Source organism: Rutidosis leptorrhynchoides, chromosome 1, assembly GCF_046630445.1.
Source record: "Rutidosis leptorrhynchoides isolate AG116_Rl617_1_P2 chromosome 1, CSIRO_AGI_Rlap_v1, whole genome shotgun sequence".
NCBI lineage: Eukaryota > Viridiplantae > Streptophyta > Magnoliopsida > Asterales > Asteraceae > Rutidosis > Rutidosis leptorrhynchoides.
In genome coordinates, this window is record NC_092333.1 from 280108858 (window position 1) to 280134561 (window position 25704).

The window sequence follows — 25704 nt, forward strand, 5'->3', positions numbered from 1 at the left end:
GGTTCTGAGTATTTTTCAGGTGCATAACTATATGCATCAATCCGTAGATGAAGTGCGGTTGGTTCATTCTCTCGATTGAGATATTTTCAAGAATCATGAAAGATTTGAACGCAAATTGGAATCGTCAAGATACAAATGATGTTTAAGATGAAATCAAGTGGCAAACTTGAAAAATTGTTTAGTTTCATATGTTATAATCAATATTTTAATTCATTTTTAATTGTCCACTGTTGCTAGTCCTCAGTTAACAATCCAATGATTCATATATAGTTTAATATATACTATTCGAATTAATTAATACGTATCGTGACCCGTATACGTCTCAGACTCGATCACAACTCAAACTATATATATTATTATAGAATCAACCTCAACCCTGTATAGCTAACTCCCGCATTACTGCATATAGAGTGTCTATGGTTACTCCAAATAATATATATAGATGCGTCGATATGATATGTCAAAACCTTGTATACGTGTCCCGATATTTAAAGTGCGTAAAATAAATAACAGAAATTAAATGACGATAAATTAAATTGCGATAATTAAATTGCGATAATTAAACTGCGATAAATAAAATGTAATCAATTAGCTAGGAACAGTTAGCTAGGAACAGTTAGCGTGGATTCTTAACACAATTTCTCATAGTTAATTAGTCTGTTTCTAACAAATTTTATTTTGTCATATGTTTTCTTCATTATGCCACTTGTTGGATTCTTATAGGTCAAAATCTGAATGTGAAATTGAATAATAATAGTTGTTCTGTGGTGAACGGATACGTATATCGGTGGTTATAAGTAAGATAGTAAACGACTGTTGAATTAGATTCGAAGAATGTACAGTGTAACTTATTAATGTGAAATCTAAATATTCCTCGGGTATTACCTACCCGTTAAAATATTTTCACCATTAACAGTTTGTACACAAGAATTTTTAATTACAATCTTTATGAAAATATATATACATATATATTTTCTTCAGATGTAATCATGGATTTAATGAGTCAATATGATATTAAACTCATTTGATTTACCGTTGGAACAAGAATATATAATCTCTAAAACATTAGAGATTACATAATCGCCATGTCGAACGAAGATAAATGATGTAGAACGATACGTAGAACGATAATTGTACTCAAGGTATAGAATGAGACGTCAAGGCATGGGTTGTTGATGGCACTGGTGTTGTTATTGATGGTACTGTTGGTGCCGGTGATGTTGTTAAAGCTGGTAGTTTTTGCACCATATTCTCCAGATTGATTACTTGAGCGCGAAGTTCGTTGACTTCTTCTATTATTCCGGGATGATTGTCGGTCTGTACGAGCGGATGAATAAGGTTTAGAATTTTAGATAGAATACAATCGTGGTGAGATATTCGGGAAATGGGGGTGGAAATGGTGTTTCAGACTGGTTTACCGGTAAGTGCTTCAGGTTCATTGCCAAGAGGTAAATTCGGTTGGTGGGTGGAAAGGATCGCCTTCCTCTCGTCTCCATCGGTTAAGTTGACTACGAACCCATCAGATGATTTAGGGATGATTGATTGGTTGATTTATTCTGATGACATTGCCTCCGGAGCTTAGGTGAACATCCATGTCGAAATAGCTGTCGGAATAACTATCGGATTAGTTATCGAAGTCTGAGGGACTCGAACTGGTTGAGGGATTCATCTCGTACTATCAGATGAAGTATTTTCGATAAGAAACAGATTATAGGATGTAGATTAGTACCCTGCAATACATAATTCACATACGCATATATAATACTAAAATCCCATATGTTACGGAGGAATCTACGAAAGTTGTCAGACAAAGTCTACAGTACAAGATATGCTAAGATATGAATTAGCAGATACGCTAAGATACGAATTTTTTCTATACACTATTCATGCAATCATTGCAGTAAGATGTGTCTAGACTAAGAATGATAAGCAGGTAATTTTCAACACGAAATGATAAGCAAAACTTTTGACATGCAGACACGGTCGAAGTCCAGACTCACTAATCCTAACGACTTATCAGTTATACATACTAATGCAGACCTGGTTCGCTAAGACCACCGCTCTGATACCAACTGTGAAGACCCGTCCTATTCCATCCGGACGAAGTCCATATCGATTCTAAACGATTCACAACAGTTGATTTCATTGCGAGGTACTTGACCTCTATATGAAACATTTTACAAACATTGCATTCGTTTTTGAAAAGACAATCTTTCATTACATCGTAAGTTGACGACATGCATACCATTTCATAATATATCTATCTATAATTGACTTAATAATAATCTTGATGAACTCAGCAAATCGAATGCAACATCTTTTGAAATATATTATAAATGACTCCAAGTAATATCTCTAAGATGAGCAAACGCACAGTGGAAGATTTCTTTAATACCTGAGGATAAACATGCTTTCAAGTGTCAACCAAAAGGTTGGTGAGTTCATTAGTTAAACATAAATAATTATTTCATAACTTTAATAGACCACAAGATTTCATATTTCCATTTCTCATAAACATACGTCCCATACATAGAGACAAAAATCATTCATATGGATTTAACACCTGGTAACCGACATTCACAATATAAATATAAGAATATCCCCATCATTCTGGGATCCTCCTTCGGACATGATATAAATTTCGAAGTACTAAAGCATCCGGTACTTTGGATGGGGCTTGTTGGGCCCGATAGATCTATCTTTAGAGTTCGCGTCTATTAGGGTGTATGTTCCCTAATTCTTAGATTACCAGACTTAATAAAAAGGGCATATTCGATTAGATAATCCAACCATAGAATGTAGTTTCGATTATTTGTGTCTATTTCGTAAAGCATTTATAAAAGCAGCGCATGTATTCTCAGTCCCAAAAATATATATTGTAAAAGCATTTAAAAAGGGAGCAAATGAAACTCACTTAATGTATTTTGTAGTAAAAATACATATGACTATATTGAACAACTGAACAATGCACGGTTGGCCTTGGATTCACGAACCTATATCATTTGTGTATATTTATTAATATACATAGTTGTAATCGAACAAATATATATAAATTTATTAGTTATATCCTTTTTATATTAATAATATATATATATATATATATATATATATATATGTTATTTATGTAAATGTAGTTTTATAAACTTTATACTAAATTTCATTTAAAATCATATATTCATATTATATCTTAAATTATGTGTTATATACGTTTATTTTTATATGTGTCTTAAATAATTATTATAGTTATATTAGTATCTATATATATTTAGTATTATATTAAAATACCTAATTTGTTAAATGTAGTATTTATATAATGTTAATATGTTTTTTATATAGTTTTATGGGATCTCTGTATAATTATAGTGTATATGATTAGTGTGTTCTTATGTACAAGATATTTATTTTAAAAAAAATGATAGTTTTGATTTTAATATTTTTCTGGTGATAATAATAATAACTTTATTAATAATGATAATATTAATAATAATAATAATGTTATTGTTAAAAATGATACTCTTGATTAATAATAATAATAATAATAATAATAATAATAATAATAATAATAATAATAATAATAATAATAATAATAATAATAATAATAATAATAATAATACTAATGGTTACAAAAGTGATACTAATACTAATACTAATACTGATAATGATATCTTGTATTATTTTTATAATAATAATAATAATAATAATAATAATAATAATAATAATAATAATAATAATAATAATAATAATAATAATAATAATAATAATAATAACAATAATAATAATAATAATAATAATAATAATAATAATAATAATAATAATAATAATAATAATAATAATAATAATAATAATAATAATAATAATAACCCTAAACATGATAATAATACTAACACAACCATTAGTGATAATAATAATAATTTTCATACTTGTAGTTATAATCATAATACATGTAAATTTTATTATAATTCTTATATTAATAATACTAATATTAATGAGAAACAATAATTTTATCATTTTCATAATAATGCTAATAATATTAGTTGTTATCATTATAATAATAATAAATGATAAATTTTATCCTAATACTTGTATTTGTAAAGATAATAATAATTATATTACTAATAATAAGAATATTGATAATTATTAATGATGGTCTTAATAATAAAATACTAGTAACAATAATATTAATGATACTAACAACAATAACAATAATAATAATAATAATAATAATAATAATAATAATAATAATAATAATAATAATAATAATAATAATAATAATTAGTATTAACAATAATAACAATAATTATAATAATTATGAGGGATTTCAACCTTTGAAGAAAAGATCAAAAAGAACTGCCATCGCCGGGACTCGAACCCGCAACCTCCCACTCAGCCACAACACCCTTTAACCATTCAGTAAGCCATACATTCCTGATTGTGTAACTGTTTTATTTATATATAAACCGTATTATATATCATCTTCTTCCTCATGACTTCAATCAACCAAGGATCAATCCCTCATACACATAATTACTAATCGATGTTTAGGACTTTTAAACAAATAATAATTAACCTAATTGATCTTGAGTTGATTTAAAAACGAAAAAAAAATAAAAAAAAAAATTACAGCAGCAAAGCTGCCGTCGCTGCTTGCAAAAAAAAAAAAAATATTGTTTTCATTTTTGAGATCGTTAAAGCTAAATGTTATAACATGAAAAAGGTTGTATATCATACCTAAAAACTTTCCAAATCCTTAATTTAATCTTAATCGTAACAGAAAACTTCAATTTAGTCAAAGAACAAAAGTTGACTTTTTATCTCAAAATCTTTGACTCAAAAATTCGTAATCGATACCATGAATTGAGGATTGAAATTCTGCAGATAGTTTAAGTATAAGATAACTAACAACACTGCAATTCCACTTTCCTTTAATTCGTTTCGAATCCGATTGAAGGTTTAATGGGTTTGAAGTTTATGCCAGCGAGAAAAAAAAATAAAGACATCTGCTTCTTTAATCAATTCGTAGGAGTGGGTAATAATAGGCTGTTCAAGGATTGATTCCATAAATAAGACTTGATTGAAAACTATTTTTGTAGGGTTGAAGAAAATGACAGTAAGAATCACGAGCAGAACAGAAGAGTAACAAAATAAAAAGAAAAAAAACAGATAAAGATATACGCTGGTAATCTGTTTCTCTATTTCTATTTATATATTTATTTAATATTATAAATTATTAAATATATAAAATATAATAATATGTTCATAATAAAAAAAATGTTTTTAGATAATATTACCTATTTCTTAATCATTGACTTCATAAAGTTAATAAATAATATTAATAAGTAATAATACAAAATAATATATTAATTATCGTATAAAAAACTGATAATAATAACATTATTAATCATAATATTAATACTAATTATAATAATGATAATAATAATATTAGTAATATTAATATAACCATTTATATAATATCACATTTTATACCTACATGTTATATATTTAAACTAATAATATTAATAATACTAATATTGATATTAATATTGAAATTAATAATAAAAGTAATCATAATATTACCATAACAATCATGTTTTCAACTTGTAATTGTATATATTAATATTATAATCTTTTAGTTATGTAGTGTTTAATAATTATATAATATAGATAACATATATTTAATATTTAATGTTTATACATTTTTATATATTACAATTTACATATTATCAACCATTTTATAAAGAAATCACATTTAAATATATATATATTTATATATATTAATAACAATTTAATTATTAGTTTACATATTTATTTCTAATGATTATTGTTACTACTTATTGTATATTCAAATTACGTTATTTAAACAAAGACACTTTAATAAAAAAGTTTTATTATATCGAAAACGTTTTTGCACGTTTGAAAATAGATCAATCAAGCATTATGAAATTCAATTCTCCACTAACTTTTGTCTAACTTTCGATAAATGACACTTTGTTCTCATTTGTAAATCACTTCACCAATTTTTCCGAATACCGTTAAAAGAAACGATTTCTCAAATCAACATGGGCCTCGTAACAGAAGCTCATAACCATACAATGTATCTGATAAATCAATCATTTGATATTATCTTTTAATCTCGGCGATAATTATAATAAACTTATATTGAAACAAAATACGTTCATGTAAAGTATTATATATCTAATACTTGGTTAATGTTTTCAATTAATAAGTATATATATATATATATATATATATATATATATATATATATATATATATATACATATCAATATACACATAAATGTTCGTGAGTCATCAGGCATGGTCGACGGGTAATTGATTACATGAATATAGTTTCAAACTTTTCAAGACTCAACATTACAGATTTTGCTTATCGTGTCGAAATCATAGAAAGATTAAGTTTAAATTTGGTCGGAAATTCCCGGGTCATCACATAGTGCATACTAACGGTCATTGTGAGAGTACCAATGGTCATTATGCGAGTACCGTTCCCTTGTGTATGTTATGGTTAACAATGGTTATTGTGTTATAAGCGAAAGCATATTGTTCGAGTTATATATATTTATGCGATTGTTATGCAAGCTTGTGGTATTAGAGGCTGGTAGCCTCGTATTGATGATAAGCTAATTATGTTGCTAGCATGTATTCGGTATGTGTATTGAGTGGTTGCAAGTAGGTATATTATATATGTATGTGTATAATTATTGCATTCACTAAGCTTTGCTTACCCTCTCGTTGTTTATCTTTTTATAGGCTCCGGTGTTGACAAGGGTAAGGGCAATCGTTTGGATTAGAGATCCCGTTTGTTGCTTAGGGGACGCTTTTGGGATGTTATAGCTTTTGGAGTTTGACCGATATTTGGGTAGTTTAACCCCCAAACACCATGCTCATAGTGTCGTTTGGAAATTAAACTCTTATGGTCGAACTTTTATTCTTTTGAACGAAACTCGTAAAACGGCCGATGTGGGCCCCGTTTTGTAAAACTCATTTTATGTTTGAATCATATGAGTTTTTCATATTAGAACATGTTGTGAAAAGCGTTTCGTCTAAATATGTCGGAAAGTGGTAGATCTTTATTTGAAAAATTGAAAAATCGGATAGAACTGAAAATAGACCTGTGCGCGCCACACACCCTGAGGTGGTGTGCGTGGGGCACTCCCCTGTAATACAAAAAATAAAAAAATTTCTTATGCGTGTTTATTGGGCTAGGTTGTTACAGTTATAAACCCCATTTCTTGTGAAATTTGGGGGTTATGAGTATTGTTAGTGTAATTAAACCCAATTATTGTGGGTTTAGGGTTAGATGACAAATTTGGAAGCATTTGTCATTGGTTTGGGTGTTAATCACTATATTGTAAGTGTGTTGGTGATTTAGATGTTCATAAGAACATGTTAGTTGGTTAAAATGGGTGTCAACCTTGATTTGGAGTCAAACTAAGATATGAGGTCAAGATTTGATGAATCAAGTATATAAATGTTTGATTTAGGTGTTAATTGGTGTTTTGAAAATATAATCACCAGTCGTTAGTGATTTTGGGCATTTTCGAGACTTATGTCAAAATGGGTGAAATGAATTGGGTCAAATTTGGTAATGACACTAAGTTTGGATTAATTGGATGATAAGCACTTTTGTTAAGTGTTTAACGGCGTTTGATATGATTACTACCTAAGTAGTAATTTAGTGTTAAAACCTAGGTTGGTTTAAATGGCGTCAAGTATAATTTAGGTTAAATTGTACTTGTTGAATGGGTCAGAATTACCACCCGTAGTGGTAATTGGTGAAGTTCACTTTAGGTGTCTAAATGGGCGAATTGTGGAAGTAGGTATAAACCCTCGGTTAAGGGTGTTGGAGTCGAATTCTCTTGTAAAAAATGTATGTTGATTGTGTGTATATCTATATGCGTATTATAGGTAAAAGCTTGCTCGGTTGCGTTTGGAGGCGGTTTACATATATGATTTGTGCGGGCATCTCGAGGTGAGTGGAATGATTATACATGTGTGTATATAATGTATTTACTTGTACGAGATTCGATGTTGGTTTAAGTTCGGGCGGTAGATACCACATCGGCTCAATATATGATATGGGTTTAAGTTCGGGCGTTCGATGCCATGTCATGTATGTGTGTGGGCGTGTAGGGTGGGTTTAAAGTTCGGGAGTTCGATACCACATTACACGTGACGAGTGGGTTTAAAGTTCGGGCGATCGATACCACTCCGGGGTTAGTGTTATAATTCGTTGTGCGCTAACGGTTGTTGGGAACACCGATGGGAAATTCGAAGTACCATTCCTTTGTGTTATTGGTTAACCATAGTTACGTGTTGTAGTGTAGCATAATATATTATTCAAGTTATATATGCTATTGTTGTGCTAGCTTGTGGTCTTTAAGATTGTAGTTTTATACTTTGCGATGGTACGCTATATAAATTGCTAGCGTGTATGAGGTATTTGTGTAAGTGTTTGCAAGTAGGTATATTATATATGTATATGTATAATTATTGCATTCACTAAGCGTTAGCTTACCCTCTCGTTGTTTACCTTTTTACAGGTATCGTGTATGAAGCTAGTTAGCCGTTAGACTGGATGTGTAGGAGCGCTGGGGCTCGACGGGGTAGCTATTGGATATGTGGACTCGGATTGGGGATTTGGTAGTCCCCGGGATTATGCTCTTGGTATCTGGTTGGGTTATAGAGTCCTAACTCGCCTAAATGTAGATTGGGTTGAACTTGTATTTTTGTACTTAATGGTAATTTGGGCATATGTGGGCCCGGTATCGTAAAACTCGTTTTATTATTGGAACGTGTTAGTTTTACTTATTGTAATATGTCGTGAAAGCCGTTTTGTCAAATAGTGTCGGGAAGTGGTAGATCTTTTTGCGTAAAATGAACATTTTGATCAGAACTGTTTAGGCCTATGTGCGCGCCGCGCACATAGGGGGTTGCGCGCCGCGCACCCCACTGTAATTAATAAAAATCTTTTGCTGCGTATTTGGTTGGATAACGGGTTGAGTCATTACAAGTGGTATCAGAGCATAGTCTAAGGGAATTAGGTGACCTTGGAATAGGTGCCTAGTCTTAGAGTTATTGGCAGTTATGCATTATTTGCGGGACTTGTAGGAATACGGGTCGGATTGAGATTTGTTAGTGCCTTAGAGTAGGTGACTAACTAGGACTTGTGTTTGTCCAATGCGGGATTATGTGGGGCCTTATTTCGTGAGTAAATTAGTGCCTTAGATTGCTAGTGCCTAATGTAAGAAGGCGAACTTGGACGTTGTTTTAGTGATAGTCGCCTAGGTTGTAGGTTGACTTGTAGTTGCGGTGTACTGTGCATATCTATTATTATATTGTATATAGGTGTATATATATACAGGTATCTATTTGTGCGGTGTCCTAGGGGCGAATCTATTGGAAAGATTCGAATGTTTGACGGTTTTGAGTGATTAAGTTCACGGTAAGGACTTGGTCATTCGGGTACTAGGAGTTATCGCGTGTTATCTTGTGTGAATGTTGCGTCAGTCCGGGTAAAGTACTTTGTGCGATCATGTGAAAATGGTAAGGTACGCATTTGTAATAGTGACCGATAACCATTATTACGAAAGTGTATCTTGACTTCAAGCATGACATGACGAGTACCGAACGGAGGAAACGTGGCATGGTTGGGGTAGATTCGGGATAAATTAGGAATCTTCTATCGGTTCCTAGGATATAGTTGTCTCGGGTGATGTACTTGTAGTCACATCGGGTTCATTGCGGGTCGGGAAGTGTTACGGTGGATTCGGTTAGTTATGTGAGTGAGCAAACTCACGAGTTCGGCGCGTACTTAGTCACCCTATGTAGTGGGTGCACTATTGAGATTGTCATTGGTTGTAGTTATCCATCGTAACTAGGATGACCAATTTATATGCGTGCGTGTGTGCGTAGAGGACTTGAATTCTGTGAATGAATGCGACAAGTCTAATGATTTTAGTTGGGTTACACTCGGTAGAGTGTGTGTGGTTAGAGAATCTTGATAGGATTCTAATTATGAGTCACCTTGGAATTGGCGAATCGATGAGTCTTCAGGTCATTAAACTCATGGGAGTGGGACCCATATGATGATGATTGTGTTAGTGTGTTGTGGATTATAGGGTAACACTCCTAACGGAATACCCCTTGTTGTGGTGGTTGTACCGATATGTGGAAGGGTGTAAGACTTGGTGTTTCCAAGCACCTCTCAGCGTTAGATGGAAGTTTTTTTGTTAGGCTATATCGATTGGCTTTGTGGAAATTACGGGTAGCGTGTGATTGCTAGGAACTTTCGATAATACAATAAACCGTAAGGTTTGTCGAGTAGGTATAACTTCGGGTCATTATTGTGGAGAGACGGGTGACATCGGGTGTGTGGAACCCAAGGTTCGAGATTCTAAAATTCGGTAGGTTACGGAGGGAGTTTGCATGACACGGTGTCAGGTGCCTTCTTATACCTGCTAGTGTGATGTTCAACTTCGGTGATGGTGTGATCGTTGTGCCTAGGGTGCCCGTGAGATACCCTTAGAGGCAGCGGAGATTACAACAGTGATCGACGGGTGATAGTGATTCGACGATTGTGAAAGTCGAAGTTTAAGAGCATTGCGGTAAATACTTCTTATGAAATGACGGGTGAGCGCATATTATTACTCTTAAGTGATAGACGGGTGAAGATTACCGGTGGACCGGTGATGGATTTAATGGTCGGTTAGGCCAAATGTTATGATGAAGTGTTGATATTGCGGTCGATATAATTAATGTGTCGGATTGGTCACTCTTCCCCATGAGAGTGAGCAATAGTTGATAAAAGTTTGTGGCGTGGAAGGTCAGGTGACCTAGACCGAGATGCACGACTGATTAATCGGAGTGGCGTATGCCTAGGCTTAGAGGAGTACATAGGATTTTGGTGGAGTTCTCTTTGTGAACGAAGAAGGGCTGTTAGTTGTTAATTGCTGTACAAAGGTGCGATGTCGTTGCCTGTACGACATCTCTAGTGATTGTGCATGACGGCTCTGAGAGCCTAAAGTGAATTTACGGTGGTTTGGTGTGGATGACCAACGATGAGGATGATCAGGTGTTTCGTGAAATGGGAACCCCGCAGGATGTTATCATCTTGGCGGTAAGAAATGGAGCTAAATCCTAAGTGGGGGAGTTTTTACTGATGTAACAAGGAAGCTTCGTTGGTGTTTGTATGGTGAAATGTCGGGGTGTACCCTGCTAAGCCTCAATAGGTGTTCAGAGTTCCTAACGAGGAAGAGTGACGGGTTTTTGATGTCGACTCGAGATCGTGCATTACGATTGTGACTTATTATTTGGGAATGTTATGCGTGAAGATTGTGATGATGGGATCGAAGGAAGTGTAAGACTTCCTATGTAAGGTGGTCTTATAGTACCAATGTGCGGTACGAGACCAAATATGAAGTTTGAGATCCCGGAGTGAGAGAATGAAGAGGTCGTTGCGGGTGCTCCTGTATTGAAAAATCTGGGTTGGTGTGAAACTCGGGTAGTACTGTTGAGGGAGTATGAGTTTGATATCATGGCGAATGATGTATTTTCCCTATCGGGAAATGTGATCTTAGAAATTTTCAGTGGATTATTCCACTTTATGGACGATTGTGAGGCAAGAGTGTCGGTATTGATTATCTCATGTAGAGACACGCGGATGTTGTTTGGTTGCACGAGTGTGTACCCTAGTGATGAGACCCGTAGGTCGCATCAAAATGTTGAGACCATCCCTAACGGACGGTCTAGGTAAGAAGGTTCACCCGGATTTGGTGACTATTTTTGTGAGTCGTTTGGCTAATTGTGGAAATTTTTTGTTGATGTTTCGTCTAACTCGCGGTGTACTATTGTCGTCCTGGATTAATCCAGTGACATATAGTCCTGAAGTGATTATTTTGGGATTCCCGAAAATTCTTCGTTGAAGGAATGATCCGGTGTGGAGCCGGAGGAAGCTAGGTTCTTGGTCCAGATAATATTCATGAATGATCGGTTGAGTAGTACGTTTATGAACCGATGGAATACTGAGTTTTAAGGAAGCGTGAATCCTTCTCGATGGGGATTAATGCAAGACATGGTTCATGACGTAGTGGATTTAGTAGATTGCGTTGGGTGATATGGTTATGGATGTAGCTTGTTGCAAGTTGTAGCGAGAACTTGAAGTGATATGTGATGCTTTTCGTATTTCTTAAATGGGAATTCTGGACGTTGAGTGTGTGAGATATCGCTTGTTGCGGTAGTGCACGCTAGTGATTATTAGTGTGTGGTAAGATCTTAGAATTTACGAAAGATGTTATGGATGTCGGTCTTGGTTGTATTTCATAGGATCGTGAGGCGTGACGACGATGGTTGTCGGTGAATTGTTCTACTTTGGGTTGATTGTGAAATGTATTGTACGAGGTGGGTACTCGGTGTAGGAACAAACGGTTGTTTTGACTCGAGGGTTGATTACCCGATATTGATGTAAAATGTGATGCGTTAGTGTACGAGGTGAGGATTCGGATGCGTGATTACTACATGTGTGACCCCGCGTTGGAAGCGGGAAGGTTCAAGGGTGAAGTGCTTAACTTCTAGTATTTGGTGCGGATCACGAGGACATGATCGATTCTAAGTGGGGGAGAGTTGTAACACCCAAATATTTATGGTACATATAGTTAAAATGATGTACGTAGGGTGGGTGAAGCGTGGTATAAATTTAAAAGAAGACAGTCTGTGCAGACCCTTGTGCGCGCCGCGCAGGGTTAAGGGTGCGCGCCGCGCACCATGCCTGCGATAGATTTCTGTCTTTTTCCAATTTGAATTAAATGAGGGGCTTTTTGGTCAATTCACTTGAGGCCGGATATCAGCTGGGTTGGATCTAGTTTTGGATCACTTTCACATCCACAAACACTCCCATCTTATCTTAGAGAGAGAGAGAGAGAGAGAGTGAGTTCTAGAGAGAGAAAGCTAGAATGGATGATGAAGATGGTGATTTTTGCCCAAATTGAAAGCGGATTTTGGTTCTCCTTGGTGTTTCTTGTTACTAGCTCGGTTTTGGAGTTGAGGTAAACCCTAGATTCGATTTAATTACTTTGATTTTGATTTGGGGTTAGGGTTTGAGCTAATTAGGGTTATAAACCCCATTTCTTGTGAAATTTGGGGGTTATGGGTATTGTTAGTGTAATTAATCCCAATTATTGTGGGTTTAGGGTTAGATGACAAATTTGGAAGCATTTGTCATTGGTTTGGGTGTTAATCACTAGATTGTAAGTGTGTTGGTGGTTTAGATGTTCATAAGAACATGTTAGTTGGTTAAAATGGGTGTTAACCTTGATTTGGAGTCAAACTAAGATATGAGGTCAAGATTTGATGAATCAAGTATATAAATGTTTGATTTAGGTGTTAATTGGTGTTTTGAAAATATAATCACTAGTCGTTAGTGATTTTGGGCATTTTCGGGACTTATGTCAAAATGGGTGAAATGAATTGGGTCAAATTTGGTAATGACACTAAGTTTGGATTAATTGGATGATAAGCACTTTTGTTAAGTGTTTAACGGCGTTTGATATGATTACTACCTAAGTAGTAATTTAGTGTTAAGACCTAGGTTGGTTTAAATGGCGTCAAGTATAATTTAGGTTAAATTGTACTTGTTGAATGGGTCGGAATTACCACCCGTAGTGGTAATTGGTGAAGTCCACTTTAGGTGTCTAAATGGGCAGATTGTGGAAGTAGGTATAAACCCTCGGTTAAGGGTGTTGGAATCGAATTCTTGATGTGTACAGCAGCGTATACGAAATAGTTATATTTTTATTGCGAAATACTATTAAATACGTTACAATTTTACACAAGTTATTTATTTATTATTAGAGTGGATATAGCTTGTGACGACCCTGGAATTTCCGACTAAATTTAAACTTTAATCTTTATATGTTTCTGACACGATAAGTAAAGTCTGTAAAGTTGAGTCTCGAAAATTTTGGGACTATGTTTATGTATTCAATTACCTTCGACCAGTTTAGACGATTCATGAACCTTTAATTGTAGAAAGATATGTGGGTATATATATTAATTTGAAATATAATTTGAAGTATTATATGTGTTGTATATAAAATTAATTATGTAAAATAAAATAAAATATGATATTATGATAATTACTATTTAGAACACATATATATAAATAATGTAAATTAAATATATATTTTGTCGTTTCAAATATATTTAGTAAACGACAGTAACACTTTTGTGGTGTACTACTATACATCGATAACCACCCGATCACTACCTTACGACCACCACCATAACCTGGAACTTTTCTTAATCCCTTCATAAACTTCACACCACAACTCCATAGTTACCCACTGCAACTAGCTGCTGCCCGTTTCATGTTTTAATCGTCACCTCACCATCTTCATCAATAAATAACAGAAACACACCATGACAAAGACCTGCAACTAGTACTGTTCTGGTTCTTGTTCGACCCAACATGAAAACTTTCGAAAACTGCTCACGATGGTCTACTATAGTTTATAGTTGCTATTTTCTGTTCAACCACCATCACTGCCACTTTACTGCTGTTGCTACAACTTTTACTACAACTATGGTAAGACCCACAACAAACCTCTGATTAAAGCACATAATAAAACAAATATATATATATATATATATATATATATATATATATATATATATATATATATATATATATATGAAGAGTAAGAGTATAGTTACTAGATAAATAAGATTTCACTTAAATTACATAAAATGAATCGATGTAAATACCTAATATAATACCTTCACTCATGATCCAAAGATTTTCTACAACAGACACTGTTCCAGGGTCATGTGGTTGTTGCAAAGACAAAACCCAAACAACCTGCCCATGTTCTTTATACAGCAGCACAATTTCCATAGTCTCATTTAAATGAAACCACAAACCAATCAATATGAGATAGTCTACAAACTAATCTCATAACCTTTTAGTAAAAACAGTTAGTAAACTCTAAAATCATGAAGACTTTAACCGATTTAGTATAATCCAAATCAAATTGTATCAATAAGAGAAATCAAGATTTATCATATAAATATATATATATATATCTGTTTGACTGATTATAAATAAACTATCTTTCTAAATGAATTAATAAGGATTATACCTGTTGCATATGAAAGAGACTATGTGAAACCATCGTGATTCAATCAGGACCCTGTAAACGACCGTCACAAGACCTGCAAATCCCATGCTGTTGTTATACGTTTGCAATTAGGGTTTTTCGTCCAATCAAATCTTCCAATCAATCACCATCACCACCTAATTTAAAACATTCCGATTCATCATCAATATTTTATGAAATCTTCCCATCTTTAATATTCATATGCGATTCAAAAGAATTAAATAAATAAATAAATACAATACAGAATAAATTTATAAAGGGATGAAGAAATTAAAAGTATAATAATGAATCAATTACCTGCTATTGATAAGGTTTGATGACCGGAATCTACAAGATCGAATTTGTTCTATTTCTTATTCGTATTCAACCCCAATCACCACCGAAATACTACAATATCTTTCTTCTGTTCTTGTTATAATCGGGAAGCGATGATGAAGAAGATCGATAATGTCGATGATGATTGTTGATGGATTGATTCGGTGATGACCTTTCTATCTGCGAGTTACTTCCACTATCTCGATCTGGTTCAATCTGTTTTGGGAAACGCTAAATAAAACGCGTGTTCTTATTATTATGTATTATTAATTATTATTAAGTATTATTATTATTATTATTATTATTATTATTATTATTATTATTATTATTATTATTAGCATTATTATTATTATTATTATTATTATTATTATTATTATCAAAAAGTATTATTTTTATTATTATTAATAAAGTTATTATTATTATAAGTAAATCATTATTTTTAACAAAAACTATCTTTTCAAATAGATAAATATTTAAATATACTCTTTACATATACTATAATTATAATAAAACTTCATATAACTATATATATATATATATATATATATATATATATATATATATATATATATATATATATATATATATATATATCAAATTTATTAAGATTAATTATATAAATACTTACAAATGAGAAACTATCGATTTTAAATGTAACAATAAATAATTACGTATATAAATATGGACATATTAATATAACTATACAAATAATAAATCAATTTGAATATATACACAAATCAACTATACATAATATATAAATTAAAATATAATAAGAATATTTATTCGATTACTATTATTTATATTAATGAATATACAAATGATATAGGTTCGTGAATCCGAGGACAACCCTGAATTGTTCAATTTAGTCATATGTATTTGTACTACAAAATACATTAGGCGAGTTTCATTACTCCCTTTTTAAATGCTTTTGCAATATATATTTTTGGGACTGAGAATACATGCGCTGCTTTTATAAATGTTTTACGAAATAGACACAAGTAATCGAAACTACATTATATGGTTGAATGATCGAAATCGAATATGCCCCTTTTATTCTGGTAATCTAAGAATTAGGGAACAGACACCCTAATTGACGCGAATCCTAAAGATAGATCTATCGGGCCCAACAAGCCCCATCCAAAGTACCGGATGCTTTAGTACTTTGAAATTAATATCATGTCCGAAGGAGGGTCCCAGAATGATGGGGATATTCTTATATGTATATTGTGAATGTCAGTTACCAGGTGTTCAATCCATATGAATGATATTTTTGTCTCTATGCATGGAACGTATGTTTATGAGAAATGGAAATATGAAATCTTGTGGTCTATTAAAATTTATGAAATGATTATTTATGTTAAACTAATGAACTCACCAACCTTTTGGTTGACACTTGAAAGCATGTTTATTCTCAGGTACGAAAGAAATCTTCCGCTGTGCATTTGCTCATTTTAGAGATATTACTTGGAGTCATTCATGACATATTTCAAAAGACGTTGCATTCGAGTCATTGAGTTCATCAAGAATATTATCAAGTTATCAATGTTTGTAAAATGTATCATATAGAGGTCAAGTACCTCGCGATGAAATCAACTGTTGTGAATCGTTTATAACCGATGTGGACTTCGTCCGGATGGATTAGGACGGGTCTTCACAGTTGGTATCAGAGCGGTGGTCTTAGCGAACTGGGTCTTGCATTAGTGTGTCTAATTGATAGGCGTTAGGATGCATTAGTGAGCCTGGACTTCGACCGTGTCTGCATGTCAAAAGTTTTGCTTATCATTTAGTGTCAAAAATTAATTGCTTATTATCCTTAAAGTCTAGACACGTCTTACTGCCTCTATTGCATAGATAGTGTATAGATAAATTCATATCTTAGCGTATCTGCTAATCCATATCTTAACGTACCTGTTACTGTAAACTTTGCCTGTCGTATTCCGTAGATTCCTCCGTAACTTATGGGATTTTAGTATTATACATGCATATGTAAATTATGTATTGCAGGGTACTAATCTACATCCTATAATCTATTTCTTATCAAAAATCCTTCATCTGATCGTACGAGATGAATCCCTCAACCAGTTCGAGTCCCTCAAATTCCAATAGCTATTCCGATACTTATTCTGACAACTATTTCAACATGGATATCCACCTGAGCTCCAAAAGCATGCGTCACTAGAATGAATCGACCAATCATTCATCCCTAATTTATCTGATGAGTTCGTAGTCGACTTAATCAATGGAGACTCGAAGAAGGCAATTCCTTCCATCAACCGAATTCACCTCTTGACAATGAACCTGAAGCGTTTACCGGCGAACCTGATCGAGACACCATTTTCTCTCTCATTTCCAGAGTATCTAGTCACGATCATATACTATCTCAAATTCAAAACCTCATTCATCCACTCGTTCCGACCGACAATCATCCCGGAGTAATAGCAAAAGTCAACGAGCTTCGCGCCCGAGTTGTAACCTTGGAAAATATGGTGCAAAATGTACCAGCTTCAGCAACATCACCGGCACCAACAGTACCACCAAGATCAACAACAGTACCACCAACAACCTAAGTTTCAACATCACATGCCTCAACATCTCAATCTGTACCTCGAGCATAATCATCATTCTACATGACGTTCTACATCATCTATCTTCGTTCGACATGACGATTTCGTAATCTCTAATGTTTTAGAAATTATATATTCTTGTTCTATAGGTAAATCAAATGAGTTTAATATCATATTAACTCATTAAATCCATTATTACGTCTGAAGAAAATATATATATGTATATATATTTTCATAAAGATTGTAATTAAAAATTCTTTCGTACAAACTGGTAATGGTGAAAATATTTTAACGGGTAGGTAATACCAGAGGAATATTTAGATTTCACGTTAATAAGTTACAGTGTACATTCTTCGAATCTGATTCAACAGTCGTTTACTATCCTACTTACATCCACAGATATACGAATCCATTCACCGCAGAATAACCATTTTCATTCAATTTCATATTTAGATTTTGACCTATCAGAATCCAACAAGTGGCATAATGAAGAAATAATGGACACAATAAAAATTGATTAGAAACAGACTAATTAACAATATGAAATTTTGTTAAGAATCCACGCTAACTGCTTCCAGCTAACTGTTCCTAGCTAACTGTTTACATTTATTTATCGCAATTTATTTATCGCAATTTTAATTCTCGCAATTTTATTTATTGTCATTTAATTTCTGTTATTTATTTTACGCGCTTTAAATATCGGGACACGTATACAAGGTTTTGACATATCATATCGACGCATCTATATATATTATTTGGAATAACCATAGACACTCTATATGCAGTAATGATCGAGTTCTCTATACAGGGTTGAGGTTGATTCTACAATAATATATATAGTTTGAGTTGTGATCGAGTCTGAGACATGTACACGGGTCACGATACGTATTAGTTAATTCGAATATTATATATTAAACTATATATGAATTATTGGACTATTACTGTGGACTATCGACTGTGGACTAATAACATTGGACAATTAAAATGGATTAAAATATTGATTATAACATATGAAAATAAACAATTCTTCAAGTTTGCCACTTGATTTCATCTTAAACCTCAATTGTATCTTGACGGTTACAATTCACGTTCAAACCTTTCATAATTCTTGAAAAACACCTCAATCGAGAGGATAAACCAACCGTACCTCATCAACGGAAGAAAAGATTGATGCATATAGATATGCACCTGAACAACTCTTGAAAACTGAGTAAACGTTTAACATGTATCTGTGCTAGTTCCTTTGGCGTTGTTATTATCGAAAATAACTTTGAAGTTCCTTTTGCAAATTAGCCAATTCTGTCACAGCTCCAGCAGGTCAACTTCAAATTTTCATTCAGATTAGCCTTACTATAACCTTACTATATAAGTTTGCCTTTCATCATTGTTACCGGGGAACCTTTTATATTCCACCATATTACCAGCAGATGTACCAGTAACCTCGTCGCTCCTTGGTTTAAATCTTTCCGACAAATCACTATAATTACCTATTGAAGTCTCATCATGTACTCATCCGCATCTTGTAACAAGAATTGCCATACCAATTACTGGGAATTAGCAAATCTATATTGTGCACCTCGCAACGTTTCCACATCAACAGTTATATGTATCCATATAACATTTATCTCTTAGAATTATGATCTTCCATTCTGAAATTCTGAAAAGCGCCCAGTCTGCGAATTAATACTCTGAATTTTGAAATGTTGAATGAAGCAACAAAAACTGTAAACGATCTCAACAGCCAAAAGTTGATGATAAAGAATTGTATGTTGGCAAAGCTCAGAAAAAGTTTGAAACTGAAAAACTGATTGAGCAAACTACGAAGGAGTCTCTGAACAAATCACAAGGACTAAACTTGTACATAAAAGAATCCTGACGATTCTGTGTCTGATGAAATCTTTAACGAATACCTTGCTCCTTAATTGCTCTAAATCATCATGAATGAAATTCTTCATCACAATTTGATTTAGAAATTCCAAGATATCATTGTATCTTTCATTATAAATATCCTCTATATTACTGAAGATATTTTCATAACTATTCTTATCTGAAATCATTTATCTCTTAGTGCTATCAGTGTTACATCATATAGAAACTGTTAAGTTTCTATATTCTGTAAACTTTCGAGCTTAAAATATGAATGTTATTGAAGTAATGTTGGGAACTGATGCATGAGTTAGTATAATATAATGACACTTGATCAACGTGATTATATTACAGTAAGTCATGCTGAGTTTCTAATGAAACGTGATGATTCACAGACCATAACGTCATCATGTGCCATGTTACATAACTCTTTCATTTTACTTAACTTCTGAACATATCAAGAAAATGTATTCTTGATGATTCTATCTTCCGTGATGTTGATAAATTTGAAAATCAAATCGTGCTATCACGTTCCTTCCTGCTTAGAACATTATAATCATCCGAAACTCTATATCAACGAATTCTGGACCATTATTCGCTTGACTTGAAGTCGGGAAGAGAAAACAAAAGTATGGAACTCTAAATTATAAAGGAGAAAATAAAGTCCGATAACAACACATAAATTACAAACCGTGTATATCAATGTTTATCACAACATAAAGACACGGGAGAATTAAAAACATTATAACTCTAAGGGTGAAGTAGAAGAAAGCAGATTCCTCTGGTGGAAGTTGAAAAAGGAGAATGATTGTTGCGATAGTATGGATGAGGACAAGGATTAGAACTGGATTAAACTTTTTCACAAATCTTTTGGATGTATGAACTAAGAAGGAAAGTATAGGAATGATGAAAATAATGAAACGGAATAAGTTTAATTTATAATGGAAATATCAGACAGAGTAATCGAGACAAATCACCGTATTTAATTAAAAAGATCTTAATTTCCATAAATCCCGAAGAATCAGATCTTATAGATTTCATTGATTTTCTTTTAAATCTCTTGAATTCCGGAATTCAACCTAGACAACGTAAAAAGTTAAGACGCACCTTACTTTCTAAATTCAAACGTGACTACATCAAAAGTTAAGTCTCTATCTCAAATCTCTTGTGACAGCTTCATTCGTACACTTCACATAATCGAATCGTTTTATTTATATTAATCCATAATGATAAAACTCTATTTATCAACTCATATTCGTCATGAAAACATTCTTATCGTTAGCCATGACGACCTCACTCAAATTTCGGGACGAAATTTCTTTAACGGGTAGGTACTGTGACGACCCGGGAATTTCCGACTAAATTTAAACTTTAATCTTTATATGTTTTCGACACGATAAGCAAAGTCTGTAAAGTTGAGTCTCGAAAATTTTGGGACTATGTTTATGTATTCAATTACCTTCGACCAGTTTAGACGATTCATGAACCTTTAATTGTAGAAAGATATGTGGGTATATATATTAATTTAAAATATAATTGGAAGTATTATATGTGTTGTATATAAAATTAATTATGTAAAATAAAACAAAATATGATATTATGATAATTACTATTTAGTACACATACATATAAATAATGTATATTAAATATATATTTTGTCGTTTCAAATATATTTAGTAAATGACAGTAACACTCAACTGTCATGAAAGGACCCGTTCATATACATTATAAACGATTCACAATAGTTGATTACATTGCGAGGTATTTGACCTCTATATTATATATTTTACAAACATTGCATTCGTTTTTAAAAGACAATCTTTCTTTACATCGAAAATTGACAGGCATGCATACCATTTCATAATATCCACTATCCAACTATAAATTGATTTAATAATAATCTTTGATGAACTCAATGACTCGAATGCAACGTTCTTCGAAATATGCTATGAAAGACTCCAAGTAATATCTTTAAAATGAGCAAATGCACAGCGGAAGATTTCTTTAACACCTGAGAATAAACATGCTTTAAAGTGTCAACCAAAAGGTTGGTGAGTTCATTAGTTTATCATAATCATTTATTTCCATCATTTTAATAGACCACAAGAATTTCATTTCCAGTTCTCATAAATATACGTCCCATGCATAGAGACAAAAATAATCATTCATATGGTGAACACCTGGTAACCGACATTAACAATATGCATATAAGAATATCCCCTATCATTCCGGGATCCTCCTTCGGACATGATATAAATTTCGAAGTACTAAAGCATCCGGTACTTTGGATGGGGTTTGTTAGGCCCAATAGATCTATCTTTAGGATTCGCGTCAATTAGGGTGTCTGTTCCCTAATTCTTAGATTACCAGACTTTAATAAAAATGGGCATATTCGATTTTGATAATTCAACCATAGAATGTAGTTTCAATTACTTGTGTCTATTTCGTTAAACATTTATAAAAGCGCATGTATTCTCAGTCCTAAAAATATAAAGGGTAAAAAGGCAAATGAAACTCACCATACTGTATTTCGTAGTAAAAATACATATAACGTCATTGAACAAGTGCAAGGTTGGCCTCAGATTCACGAACCTAAATTAATTATATATATTTATGTGTTGGTCAATATTTGTCTAACAAATTAGGTCAAGTCATAGTGTACCACAATCCTAATGCTCGAGACTAATATGCAAAAGTCAACAAAAGTAAATTTGACTCAAAATAATTTCCAAAAATCTATACATGATTAATATATAGTTTAAATATCGTCATTTTATATTTTTAAATATTTTTAAAAGATTTATAAGAGTAAATAATATAATTTATTTATTAATAAATAAAATTTGATATTAAATTTATATAATAACATATACTTTTATATATATTAAGTAATAAAATTTATAGGGTTCATTTAATATCATAAAGATAATATGATAGGTATTATTATAGTAAGTTATTACACGTAGTAAAATATGTTTGTATCACATATTTATTTGATAAAATAATATCTATAATGATAGTAAGTAAAAGTTGTATTATTTTGTAATAATAATTATTATTATAAAAATATCAATATTTATAATTACTAAGATGACATTATGATAAAACGATAATTCTAATTATGATAACTTTAATATTTACGATAATTTTTAATATTATCTTTAAAATAATAATTTTATTTAAAATAATAATAATAATAATGATATTTTATAGTAACAATGACATTTCTATTAAAATGATAATTTTTGTTAAAATGATAGTTTTAATACTAACGATACTTTTAATAATAATAGTAATGATAAAAATAATAAGAACGATAATTTTATCTAAATCAATATCTTATAATATTTTAATTTCATCACGATACTCTTACCCATTATTTCCTAATCGTTTCGTTTAATAGCTATTAATCGTCTTTTATATCGTGTTCATAATAATGATAATAATAGTAATCAAAATAATTAGGTGTTATAAATATTTATTTTAATTACATAAATATTAATAATGATAGTTACTATAACATTATTAACGATAATACTAATAATTATCTTAATGATAATATAGTAATAATAATAATAACAATAACAATAACCATTTTTAAATAATGATATATATATTAATAATGATAATAATAATAATAATACCAATAATAATAATAATAATAATAATAATAATAATAATAATAATAATAATAATAATAATAATAATAATAATAATAATAATAATAATAATAATAATTGGATAATAATAATAATACTAATTATAACTTTAACGATAATAACGATAGTAATAAAAAAAAATAACAATTTTTAATGATAAATCTCTTTTATTGATAAAGATAATAATAATGATAATAATAAGATAAAACTAGAACGACGATAAAAACGACGATAATAATAATAATTTTTTTAAAAATATCAAAAATTCAATTGATTATAACTTCTAATCCGTTCATCGAAACCATTCGATATCTAAAGGAAAAATTCTTAATTTTTCGCTAGCTTTCCAAGGACATGCATATCTTATACCTTATCTCAATCGCAAGTGTAACTAATTCAAGATTCAACCTAACCTGTCTAAGGGCAATATCAAAAGTACAAGCATGCATAATCCTAAATACTCGAGCACTAGTCAGGGATACACTATTAGTATGTAAAAGTTAAATTATGAGTACTCACGTATCAATATTGAGATTCAATATTGCAGGAAAGGTACGTAGACGCAACGGAAATGATAAACACTATATTGACCTCACGAGCATACCCATGAACCATACTCAATCACCTCCATAGCTATAACACATAATTTCCTTAATCCTATCACACTCGAAAAACAATTTCGAAATCACTCGGACAGCACTCCGTCGTAATATTTTATGTATACTAATAATATCTTGAAATAATACGGAGTAAATATATATATGTAAATCGATTGTGAGAGTTTAGAGAAAAATATTTTCAAGTTTCTATGAAATAATGAAACCTATTGAATTCTATTTATAATATATTTTTGAATTATTAAAGTGAATTATTAAAGTATGAATTATTAAAGTGAATTATTAAAGTATGAATTATTAAAGTGAATTATTAAAGTATGAATTATTAAAGTGAATTATTAAAGTATGAATTATTAAAGTGAATTATTAAAGTATGAATTATTAAAGTTAAAGTAAAGTAAAAATAAAGTAAAGGTAAAGTTTAAGTATAGTAAAAGTATAAAACTATGTACGTATAATACGCGTATAAATATATATAATATTAATTTAAATCGTTATATATATTTAATAAAATAAAATATAAATATCTTTATCTTTATCATACTAGTTAAGTAATGAGTTGTCAAAAGTGGTTCTAGATATTTATAAAAGTTATATACGTTTTAATAATAAAGTTCATTTTAACCTGAAAACGTTTTTGTACGTTTGAAACTAAATAGATCAATCGAGTCTTTATGAGATTCAATCTCCCACTATCCTTTGTCTAGTTCTCAATGATTGACAAATTGTTCTTATTTATAAATCACTTTACCATTTTCCGAATATTGTTAAAATAGAAAGATTTCTCAAATCAACGTGGACCTTTCAACAGAGACTTGTAATCATAATTCAATATATCTGATAATTCAATCATTTGATCTTATCTTCTAATTCTATTGATAAACATTTTGAAATAGATACAATCATATAAAGTATTTAATCTAATATTTTATTTATGTTTCAAGTTATAATATATATACATATATACATATATAATCATATTCGCTTAATGGTTCGTGAATCGTTGGAACTTGGTCGAGGTTGAATGAATGTATGAACATAGTTTAAAATTCTTGAAATTTAACTTAACAAATATTGCTTATCGTGTCGGAAACATATAAAGATTAAAGTTTAAATTTGGTTGGAAATTTCCGTGTTGTCACAGTACCTACCCGTTAAAGAAATTTCGTCTCGAAATTTGAGTGGAAAGGTCGTGAATGATAATAAGTATGTTTTCATGATGCATACGGGCTGAAAATTAGAGTTTTATTATCAGCGAATAATTTGGATAAACAATCCATTTATATGAAGAGTACGAATGAAGCTAACATAGAAGAGTGAAATGAGTAAGTGTAGATTCATCTTATCATTTGACGTAGATATGATTGATTCCCAGATTTCAAGGGATTTGAAGAAAATCTTCTTAATAAGATTTGACTCTCTGGTAATCAAGGGAATTAGGATCCGCTTTAAATGCGATCGTCCATTTTAATTGTTCTGTCGGAGATTTCTTATAAATTCACCTCCTTCATTT